Here is a 12,601-nt window from a genome sequence, read left to right as displayed (position 1 = left end):
TCAAGCAGCTCCTATTTAAGTGATGCCTTGATTGTGAACAGGTTTGGCAATAATCAGGCCTGGGTGTGGCTAGAGAAAGTGAACTCAGGTGTGGACAACCACAGTTATAGTATGTTTTAACAAGGGGGGCAATAATTTTTCACACAGGGCCAGGATGGTTTGGATTTTTTTTCACCTTTATTAATAAACACCTTCATTTACAAATTGCATTTTGTGTTTACTTGTGTTGTCCTTAACTATTGTTTAAATTGGTTTGATGTTCCGAAACAATTAAGTGTGACAAACATGCAAAGGAACAAGAAATGAGGAAGGGGGCAAACACTTTTTCACACCACTGTATTAGTCCAAATAGTTCAATTTTTTTTTAACTCAAATATTAGGTATATCTCTATATAAATGAGGGTTATTGACCACAAATTCCAAAACGTACAGTGTAAAACTAGTGGCTGTAAGGTGGTGTTAGTGAAAACTAAAAAAGAAATAGGCCAAACTACCAGATTTATTACCAGAACAAAGTCACTAAATTTCAGTGAATAATCCATCTACACCATGGTCGGCTGTGATTGCTCTGCTGATCCGGTAGATCTCAGACCTCCTGACAGACACAGAGCCCTGTTTGAGACTAAGTGGCTGTACGCTGCACTACATTGGAGACTATGTCAGACATGGGGACACGTCTGCCGCAGAATGCCCACAGCAGAGCGTCTCCATCATAAACCTGAAGCTGCACAGACCGCGGAAGCCAAGCTGCTCCTTTCTATTTATTTTAGAGAGTGGACGCTACTCAACGCTCACGTCTGCTTCGGAGCTCCATGTGTTTGAGTCTGAACACACAAGGCACAGTAACTTCAAACTAAATCAGTAGTATTTCCCCCCTAACCTTGTGTTGATGGCATCAATGTATTTGATTTGGCTTTAATTTCTCCAAAAATTACACCTTTCAGCTAAATAAGGCAACTCGTTATTGAACGGCTTCACGTTCCTTCTCCACCACCACCAGTGTCTAGGCTCCATTGGGGGAGGGGGGGAGGGTGTTTTCTCTAGCCCCTTTCAAATATTTTTAACACTGAAGTCTAATCCCCAAAGATTCTGTACATGTCTTATTATGCATATGTTCACTAAATCTTTGCATATCTGTAACAAAGTCTCTCCTGAAATGTTCGTCTCTTTATTTTGTTTTAACTGATTGTTAGGATTAAACCAGAAGCTTCCAACTACATGGCTTGGGCCTCCTTACAAAAACCAGTGCCTAGTTGGGCCATGTTTCAAGAAGATTGTGATTGGTTTAAATAAATGCCAATAACCCAGAGCACGTTTTTTTTTCTCCCATCCCAGAATGCTATGTTGCCTAGCCAGACCTGGCCCCGCTGGACTGTGGAAGGACTGGCAGTGCGAGACTAGAGAGTAAGAGACCAGCTGGTGAACAAAGTGAATCAATTAGCATCTAAAGAGCTGGATATTTTAACAGGATACTTTTTTAGCTAAGAAAAAGAGGGAGCAAATGTTGGACTACAAACAAGACTCAGAATGTATGATGATGATGCTCCATATCGCTGGATTTTTGCATAAGCAACTGTTTGCACTCACATCATCTTTATAAGGTGAATATAGGTCTTGGTTGTCTAGTTCTGTGAAGAGAGCTTTTCCCTGCTCCCAAATGTTAAAAACATCAGTTAATGCAGGTTTAAAGTAAACAAAAAAAGTTAGCATGATATCATGCAGCCCCCTACAACTTAAGACTCTTTTGTAAGTTTCTCTTTTTTTAATTGTCAGACACAAACATTAAATTAATGAAATGATGAATGAGTTTCAGGCATAGACTAACAGGCGTACACATAATACACATCCTTTCATCTGTACTTGTCTGAATGTGTGTGTACATGCCGTGTTGTCAGTGTGTGATTGTGTGTGTCTACTGTTATGTGTTATTGTGCAGTGTGTGTCCTTTGTGTGCCTCTCCCACTGACTAAATGAATGATTTATTCAAGTCAGAAGTGCAGAGCCCTGATCAATAAATGAATAATTTTAACATCACACTTTTTTAAGCAATTTCCGTGTGTGTGTGTGTGTGTGTGTGTGTGTGTGTGTGTGTGTGTGTGTGTGTGTGTGTGTGTGTGTGTGTATAGACTATGTATGTTTTCTCATGAAAGTGTAGCTCACGTCAGAAAGTAAAGGTCACAAAAAACCTTTGAAAAAGTTTGAGAAAAACAAGAATCAAATATTGAAGGGCCACCTTATAGCTTCTTTCTTGAATGTCTTTCCTCCAGAGTCTACAGGATGGTCCTTTTCTTTCTGATCCTTTGTCCAACCTCCAAAAAACTAACAAAGAAAGACGGCGAGAAGTCATTGTAAAATTCTGCTAGCGTTATTGCAGCAACAATATGAAAGTGTTGGACAGAGTAAACAACATACTAATGAAGTTGCTAGTTTCTGAGCCCTAACAGGCGCGCCTGCGCTGCGTTTTGGGCGCATTGTTTGCCCCTCAAACAGTCGTGGCCATTCAAGTCAATGTTTCATAATCCACCACAAGCGCCAAGCCATTGTTCTGTAAAGTACTCTTCCTCTTAATTTCCACCGGGTGGGACGTCTGCAGATCCACTCCGGAACGGTCATTTGTTTTCCATTGAAGTCAATGTGTGTATTTCCACTGACTGCGGGACGGCTGCTTTCTAATTCCTTCCCAGCCCTCTGGAGCCGATACACAGAGCTTCTACTTTTTGCCGGATGCTGGAGAGCTCCGCAGCAATTCAGCACATGGGCAGGTAGTATGGGACAGGAAGTCAAACACAGAAAAAAATAAAACGTTATCTGGTTTAATTTTCTGTAATTTTCTTCTCTGCTCCTCTGGATGGAAACATACTGTTGTTGGTTTTGTGGTTCTATTCTACATGACATGCAAGACTTCAGCTGTCAGTTATGGCCGCAGCCGTTCCGCAACCAATCCGGATCTGGTTGATTGGATCGGGCAAGATGCTTTGCTTCTGAGATGCTCCCGGTGTGGTTTGGTCAATAAGCAGCACAAACGTGCCCAGTAGAGAATTGCAGTTTGACCATATCAATGATGTTGCGCTTCTTGCTCCGGTGCCGCTGGGAATTTCCACGGTGTGTCCCTCTTTTCAGCCGGATGTCCGTTACGTTCTGCTTTCTTTGTGTTGGCGTATTAAACTCTGGATTTCTGAAGACTAAGGTTACCTGCTCCTCAGGTCTCTGCAGGGTAAATCGAGACAGCTAGCTAGACTATCTGTCCAATCTGAGTTTTCTGTTACACGGCTAAAACAACCTTTGAACCTACACAAGTTCCACCAAAACAAGTTGCTTCCAAGCTACTTTGCGCTGCCCAAGACGATTGCAATTAGTTTAAAGAAATGCCAATAAACCAGAGCATGTTTTTCCACCCATGCTGGAATTCTGTGCGGATCAGCCAGACCCCCCTTTGCAGCGCAGTGGAGGAAGGTCTGGCAAAGCAGCCACTTCAAGAGCCAGAAACAGAAGCGACAGTTGTAACGCGTATAAAAATGGGCATCCATTGCTGCCAAGTTGGGAAGTATAATGTATTTGACGGCAATAGTTATGGTTATTATAAAATAACATATATGGTTATTTCAACAAGAAGGCCGTTATGAGCGAGGATATAGGAGTGCACCCTTCCCTGTAGCCGTGCAGCTGAAAGGTTGTCAACTCCTCGCATACAGTGGATAAATTCACGAGACATTTCCTTGTTTCCCTCTCCTTGCATGATTTCCTCATAGGACGGACGAAGACGCGAGGAAGGGGGGAAAGCGGAGGATGCAATTGAAGGACCTATGATGCAGCCTTTGTTCCGTGGCATAGGGCGATCCGTTATCTAAACAGCGAGCTGTTACCTGTTGGCAGCCTTCGTTGTTTCCAGTGCATTTCACATGCAGTGTTTTGTCCAAGTCATCTTTGCATCAGCACTGTTAAATTGGATGTACATGGGCTTTCTACTCGGAAGTTATTGCAATGAGACATTGTGATCAGGCCTATTGGGGTGGCACTAGCTCCGTCCGTAGGGAGTGGGGTTGGGAACCGGAAGGTCGTCGGTTCAAGTCCCAGTATGGACCAAGTACGTGGTGTGGATTGGTAGCTGAAGACATGCCACTTCACCTCCTGGGCACTGCCAGGTGGTCTTGCTATTTAAGTTGGTCCTGGGCCAGAGTTCAACCGCTGGGCAGCAGGACTAGGGTCAGTGCATTTCATTACAATCTGACCATAGCTGCAAAGATAACTCAAAGTGCTAACCAGCAGACGGACTTCATCTTCACATTTTAATTCATCCCAACTGAGAAATTCATTCTCATCTGCCATTTACTCCGACTTGGACCTCACTAATGGTTATTTTGTGGCGTTATCGTACGTAATATTTTGATCAATCAAAATGGCTTGCATCCTCAGAATGGGCCTCATGTCCTAGACCGCTAATAACAGTAAAAACATTAACATTGCATTTTAGCTATCAAGCTGGCTGTTGGATGATTCCTTCACTTCATCTAATAACCAAAACAAATCCATATGTGTTTTTCAGTGGAGATTCTCCTACAGCTAAACAATACGACAGCACCACTTTTTCCTTCTGTCTCCTCCGTCATGTTAGATTTCAAAGAGAGAATTTGGGCCATTTCAGGATGAAACAATGGTCGATCGATTGATTCTGTCTGGCTTTGGAACTTTTATGCTGAAACAGGGGAAAGCAGTTGAAGTGGTGCAGTGTGTTTGTAAGTATTTGAGAAAAACTTTGCCAAGGACAACACAGCATTCTACTTAAATACATATTTTTTTATTTGGCCTAAAGGAGCTCCTTGAAATGGTAGTACTTTGGAAACATCCATATATTCTGTGGATAAATGTAAATGTATGTGATATTTACCCATTCTCACTCCAAGCTGTCGCTTGATCAGTGGCTTTCAGTGTTGGCTAGAGACATAAAAATCCCCTTTTGGCGTCTCTACGGGACGCACAGGTTGTGCAGCTCGACCACGCCGCCGTGAGATGACGTTGTGTTTGGAGCAACAAGGGTAGCGACCGAAAATCTGTGTAAGGGGGTTGGTTGGTTGGGTTCGTGGATGGGTCAAACGACAAAGGACTAAAGCCGCGTTCCAGGCAACCCGTAACTTGTGTTTTCACAACTTTCTACACGTAAAAGTGCCCTGGAACGTCAGTTGAACCCATAACTCATGAACACTTACCAGATCGTTGTACTCCCGTTACAGTTTTGACGTCACATACACATAAACAACAATGCCAACCGCTGGTGATGCTGTACAGACACCAATGATTAACGGAGAGAAATAGAAATAAATAGGCATTGAAAGTAATTCCCCACTTTGTAATCAAAACAATACACATACGATTGTGTACTACCACAGGTTATTTTTATTAAATAAAGCCCAAAATAGGTCTCAGACTAGAAATCGCTAGTATCAAGTAACGTGGGCTTATGTCAACAGTAGGTAACGCAAGCTAGAGGGTTCGTGGTGACTTTGTCTGGAATGTTAGAGTCTTGACTTGAAGTTGTAAATTACGGGCTAAAAACGCAGCATTACACCCAGAAGGCCAGGGTTAGTGTCCCGTTCTTTTCCCGCGTCTTACTGAAACGTACATATTGTAACCCCACCCAGCATCTTTCCCTAAAGCTAAGTGTCCCATTCAAGTGCTGCATGACAGATAAACATACATCCCAACCCAAAGCATCAAAAAATGACGCCGAGAATGTGAGCCTTTCTCCCTTTTCACTGACCTATGTTCCCAAAATGACCAATGTTTTGTCTTTGCATAATTCAATTTCTCTGTAATGTAATGTTTTAGTTTATTTGATACATTCTTATTGGATGTAGGCCTGTTTGGTTTATAGTTTCATAGTATTTTGCTATGGTTCTGCTTGTGATGTAGGGGGGGGGGGGGGGTCCATCAAATGTTCACCAGCTTAATCAAGGAGAGCGCATGAAGGGTAGCTGAATAGGCTCTGACGGGCTGGGCACTCCTAAGGGACAATGGGTAAGACAGCAGTGACATTTTTATAATATCTGGAGGGCCTATAGGTGAGGGTGCGCATATACTTTACGTACACATAGTAATGTCTGCAGTAACTGATCTATCTAGTCTTAATGGTGTTTTCAGGAACACAGTGTTACCGTTGCTTTCTTAGGTTAGCTTAACCCTATAATCCCCTGTGCAAGTGGTAGCGTCCAATTAGGCGAGGCAGTTAAAAGAACTTCAGTGGAAGGGGAAGATAGAACAGATTGGCAGCTTGCTGTGAGGTTGCTGGTGTGTTTGTGTTGATGTAAGTTTGCCTCAGTTTAATTTAGTTTTTGTATCTATCTGGGTTCAGTTTGTGCCCTGTGTTTGACTATGTTTCTGGTTGTTTAGTCAATGAACGCACCAGTTCTTGCACTTCAAAAGCTTCCTGTCTGATGGTTAGAAAAGAGTCCCGACTCCAAGTGCGTCTAAATATGGAAAGCCAAAAGAAGAAATTGAACTTTTTGGCCAGAATGAGCAAAGGTAAGTTTGGAGAAGAAAAGGCATAGAATTTAATGAAAATAACCTAGAGTCCTAACTTGATGCCATCTGTGAAAAAGCTGAAGTTAAAGAGAGGATGACTTCTACAAATAGATAATGATTCTAAACACACCTCAAACTCTACGGTGGTTTACATCAAGAGGTGTAAACTGAAGGTTTTGTCATGGCCTTTACAATCTCCTGACCTCAACATAATTGAAAATCTATGGATAGACCTTAAAAGAGCAGTGCATGACAGCCCAGAAATCTCAAAGAACTAGAAGATTCTTGGCTGGCTACAAGAAGCGTTTCAAAGCTGTGATACCTGCCAACGGGGGGGGGGGGGAGTACAAGGTATTAACTCTGCAGGGTGCCCAGACTTTTGCAGGCGCCATTTTTTTGTTATCTGTTATTTTGAAAGTGTAAATGATGGAAATAAAATCAAACTTTTTGTGACAGATTATACAAATGTCTAGTCTGTCATTTAATGCCTTTTGGAGATTTTTCCTTGGCTTCTATAGGCACATTAACAAAAAATTTACCTGTGGTGCCCAAACTTTGGAGCCCCACTGTAACACCCCAAAATACCCAAACTGGCAAGAGTCAGCAACATCTTTGTTATTAAATGTTGCATCATTGTTATTAAGCAGTTGCACATTTTTGTATTCTCCAAATTCATGTATTCATGTCTATTTTATGTATAAACAGTGTTTATATTGTAAATGTATTTCATTTATATTTATATCCTGTGCCTTATGACTGATTTTGATGCTGCAACACTGCAATTTCCCATTTTAATAGGATCAATAAATCTCTCTCTCACTCTCTCTCTCTGAGGTAACATGTTACCTAGTGAAGTGCTGTCCCAATCCCATTTACACCTATCTGAGCCTATGTGGCCTCACACACTCACTCACTTAGCATCTTAGATCAAGTAAGTCTTTGGGATCGGGCCCAACCAAAATGTCAAAAGTGACAGTGAAGTGAAAGTCCAAATATGATGCTAAAGGAGACTTTTTGCGTTAATAACAAATGCCATAAGCACCGGTCAGGTGCTTATGGCATTTGGCAAGTGGCGAGTGTTGCTTTGTGACGTGATGGGAGTGACTGTTTGTTGGATATTTTGCAATATCGAATGAGAAGTAGTGAGTTCATCCTGATCCATTCTACATAAGCATTGTGAGAAGCATTCACCCTCAGTCATTCCAGGAGAGGCCGCCAAGCCTTGGCCTTGTGTTTGCTGGCACTGTCCTCTCCAAATTTGTGATGTTCTTTTTCAGGCTATTTTCCTGTCTTACTTCGTTCTGTCTGGCACATTCTTTTTTTCTTTAGTTTCTCCCTACAAAAACAGTTTTTCTTATTATTAAACACAGCAGGCCTTTTTTGTGTGCCACCCACTCTCTCTCCAGGTTTTGTTTTTCTTCCCTGTAAGTGTTAGTTTCTTTTCTTCGTCCCACTTCTTTTTGTATAAATGAACTAAACATGAAGCCCTAAACTTTCTATTTCTATCTACCACCAGGGACACACTGCAGCTGAAATCCCAGAGCCCCTTTCCCAGTGACCATAATGAGTTAGAAGTTTAGGGGTTTGACTGTTGTTCGATGCTAATTTGAACAAGTTTCTGTAACCAGGTTCTAATCTGCCTTCAACATTTCCTGCAAAAAAAACAAAAACAAAAAAAACTCAAGGTCTGGGATCGTTACTGCAATACTTTTAGTAAGGGCACAAAGTAACGAGTCAACTTTCAATAAATTGAGGTTTTTGTCATCTTATGCTTTGACATTGCGTTTACTTTAGGATTTGTAAAGTACAGTGGCTGGAGAAACTTTACACACCCACGCTAAAGTGGATTAAAAAGAGGAGTAAAAAACATCTTTGGAAATTGATCTTAATGCTTTGATCAAAAAAGAAATTGGAAAATCCTGCCTTTTATGGACACCAATTTTCTTCGTGAATGAATAATGTTATGTAAATAAATAGATGTTCTTCCTTAAAATACGGGGAGAATAAATATACACCCCTCTGTTAAAATACAGGGAGCATAAATGTACACCCCAATGGTAAATTCACATAGAGGCAGGTACATTTTTATTTTAAAAGGCCGATTATTTCATAGATCCAGGATACTATGCATCCCGATAAAGGTCCCTTGGCCTTTGGAAGTAAAATAGCCCCCCCCCCCCCCCATCATCACATACCATTCACAATACCTAGAGGTAGGCATGGGGAACTATCCATAAGACCATCTCTCAATGCAAATTAGACCAGCTATTAGACTAACTGAAATAACACCATGCCAATCTCTAGGAATGGTGGAGGGTATGTGATGATATGGGGGGCAAGGGTTTAATAAAGGAAGAACGTTTATTTATTTAGAATACATTATTCATTCCCAAAGAAAAGTGGTGTTCTTAAGAGGTTGGATTATCCTAATTTTTTTTTTTACAATTAAGGCATTAAGATCAATTTCCAAAAGATGTTTTTTTTATTCTTCTTTTTAATCAACTTCAGCATGGATGTGTTGCCTTTCTCTAGCCACTCTAATTACCAAGTAGTGAAATTCAGACGAAAACAAGTTGAATACTAACAACAACAAAAGAATTCTAGGACCAAGCAGAACAACGATTTTCTCAAAAGAGTTTCTCTGTTGGAGGTCATGGGTTCATAATGAGGCATGAAACTAGTTCAAATTCATTTTCCTCGGGCGTTAAGTGACAGCCACCGTGGTAATGGATTGGGATTGGTTGCTCTCAGGCTGACATGTGAAAGTCAAGACTGTAACGGAGAGTTTAAAGAGACAGACAGGGAGTGAGACCACCATGGTGCTGCCTGAATTAGATCACAAAAAAAAGTGCCGGTACCCAAGACATGATCAACGCATGTGTTGTGAATATATCTTGGTAATATATCACTTCAATTGTATTTTTGGAATGCATTTCATCAATACATTCAGAATTTGCCTTTAACTTTAAGTTTGGTTTTCCTAGCAACTATTTAGTGGGAAATTAACTTTATTTGATTAAAGCTAACTGTGGTGTGATACAATTGACTTAAAGGTGTGTTAGGTAGGATTGGGAAGATCCAGGACTTAGCCAAAAAACGGGAAATCATAAACTTCTCAGTCCTCCCCCCCCTTTCTCTCCAAAGCCCCTCCCCCTACAAGGGAGAGCTGTGGACGATAGAGCGGGGAGGAAACCTATCGGCAGCTTGTGCGCGGGGAAGGTGGTGGGGAGGAAGCAATGAAATGGGTGTTCAGGAGCAGTGATTGACACACAGTTAGACAGCCGGCCCATGTTGACAAGATGGTTATGAGGTCATAAGGGGCAAGGTTACCTCCCCTTTCTCTGCTTTGCCAATGGAAAGCTGGTCACACCGGCACTCTCCACCTTACAATGTTTGATCAACCTCAAAAAGCAATATGACAAAATTTCATTTTAGACATTTATTTACTGTTCAATTCATATATCACGCTACTTTTGTGAACCCAATGCTTTTGTAGAGTCATTTCAAGCACCAACACAAAGGAGTTGGAATGTTTTAAGAAATGTTTCTGCTTTAGGGCCAAATTACAACTTAATTCACTGCTCTGGAACATTTTTGGGTGTTGCTGTACACAAATATGAGTTTGTTTTGAACATATGGATATGTAACACATCGAGATTAGTTGTGTACAAATTCCCCATATAAGGAGAATTTAAGAAGATATCTAATAAAGTGCCCTCAGACCTCAGAGGGTTAAAAAAAAACAGAACGGGAAATTTGACACATTTCTGCTGTAGAATTAGCCTAGAAATCTAGATGCACCCTGTGGCAGCAAACGTACTGAACATGATCCACCACACATTGATGCTCATGCCAACAATAGCACGTATGGTAATCTTGTTTGAATTGAATTCAGTTTGAATCGCTTTCATGAATGAATTAATGATATTTTTGCAAATTCAAACATAACAATCCACGATGATCACATAACATAGGACTTAAAAACATGACATTGACACATTGTTAATATTTTTAAGGACCCTCCAAAATTTCACAAATCCCGTTTCAGGGGAGCCCGTGTCTTATTAATATTATTACTACTAGCTCCCGTGTAGTTTGCACTCTGACTTCAGTTAACCCTTGTGTTGTCCTCCCGGGTCAAAAACAGACACAAATTTGACATTTCCGTCCCCGTTTTCAGACTTTTTTTGTTTTCACTAACACCACCTTACTATTTTTACACTACTTATTGGAATTCATGGTCAACAACCCTCATTTATGTAGAATGATATATATAATATTTGAGTTAAAAAAGCAGAAACTATGAATTATTTTGACTAATAGTTAAGATCAGAGGAATGAAAGTGATCAATTGTTTTAGCAAAAAGCGTTTTTTGGGGTAATTTGGTTTAAAAAGAAACCCCAATTTCAGACATTTTTTAACCCTTGTATGGTATTTGTGACCCAAATACCATTTTTCTTCTAGCAAAAATTTGAAATGGGCCATTTCAAATTTTTGCAAGAAGAAAAATGGCACAAAAATATCCTTTTTTTTCAACCTTATTTTCTGTGCTAAACATGTATTCCTGACTCTGTTCAGAAAAGTATTCTGGATATGACCACTTATGTTTTTTCCATGACAAGAATGATTCACACAAATCATATCCCACTAGTAGAGACGGATTGCATTCCCTAAACATACAGTGTATGCCATGTCAACTGTTTGAATTTAAAATGAAGACAATATTTGTTAATATATATAAGTCATGGGTCAATTTAACCCGAGGGACACGAGAGGGTCCCGAAAGTGAAGACAACACAAGGGTTAAAGGGGTCAAATTAGACCCGAGGACAACAGGAGGGTTAATGTCAGCCCAGTTTGTGTGATTTGTGTGATATTACGTTGGACTGTTGGCTCTCAGGGCGCATGTGAATCTCAACTGGTTGAGCGTGCTCCCCATGTACAGAGGCCCGAACTGCCACAAACAACAATAACTGTTGTATGTTAAACTGCAGTTAAGGTAAAGACTATAGTCCCGTAAGTAGTTGTTGTTGTTAGTGTCACCAATTTGAAATTGAAATTTGAAAGGTGCTAAGCTCAGTGAAACACCGACAAACACACACACACACACACACACACACACACACACACACACACACACACACACACACACACACACACACATTTTATGTCCCATTGTTTTGCTGATATTGTTGTGTTGCAGTTTCAATTTAAAACAAAAACAGGCAAACTGGATGAATAATTCATTTATCGTGTGAGTGTTTGTGTGTGTGTGTGTGTGTGAGTTGATGTGTGTGTGTGTGTTTGTGCGTGCGTGCGTGTGTGTTAATCCCTTCAGTTTTGCTGCTGATTTCCTTCGTCAAGCGTGAGAGAGTAATTAATCAGATCTGAAATGAGATTCTGGAATTAAAACCACCGAGTGTGTGTGTGTGTGTGTGTGTATCTCCAGTTTAATGAATTCTGACAGGCAAATTATATCAGCTTCCTCCTCATCATCATTTCTCTGCTGTATCTCCTCTCTGTCTTTTCTCTAAGCTATCCTCTCTTCTCCTTCTTTCTTTCTTTCTTTCTTTCTTTCTTTCTTTCTTTCTTTGTCTTTCTCTATTATTTGCATTTTTATGAAAAACAGACTGTTTGTAAGGCCTGAAACGTTCATTCATCTGATTTTATTTGCTGTCAATGTTACTTTTAAGGTTTATTTGATGGAGACAAGAGCAGGAGTTTATTTATTGTGAGTCGTTTTTCATTCACCAATTTCCAACTGTTCAAATGAAATGCAATCAAATATGTAATGTGACAGGAAGTGATTATATTGTAAATGTGACATGGCTCGTGTGATGGATCCCTGACCTCATCACAGATACCTTCAGTTGATTATAAAACACAAGCAGCTCCTCAGCCTTATGCCCTGTAATCAGCTATGTGACACACACACACACACACACACACACACACACGGCATTACCTCCCGTTAGATCAGTGTATTGAGCTGTGAAATTGTGTTTTCTGATCATTTATGTGTCACAACAACATGCAAATAGCAGTAACAACTGAAAATAATACAACACAACAAGGATGAATTAA

This window comes from Etheostoma cragini, chromosome 16 (genome assembly GCF_013103735.1).
Source record: "Etheostoma cragini isolate CJK2018 chromosome 16, CSU_Ecrag_1.0, whole genome shotgun sequence".
Lineage (NCBI taxonomy): Eukaryota > Metazoa > Chordata > Actinopteri > Perciformes > Percidae > Etheostoma > Etheostoma cragini.
The sequence above is the reverse complement of the archived record's forward strand: the minus strand, read 5'-3'. Positions refer to the sequence as shown.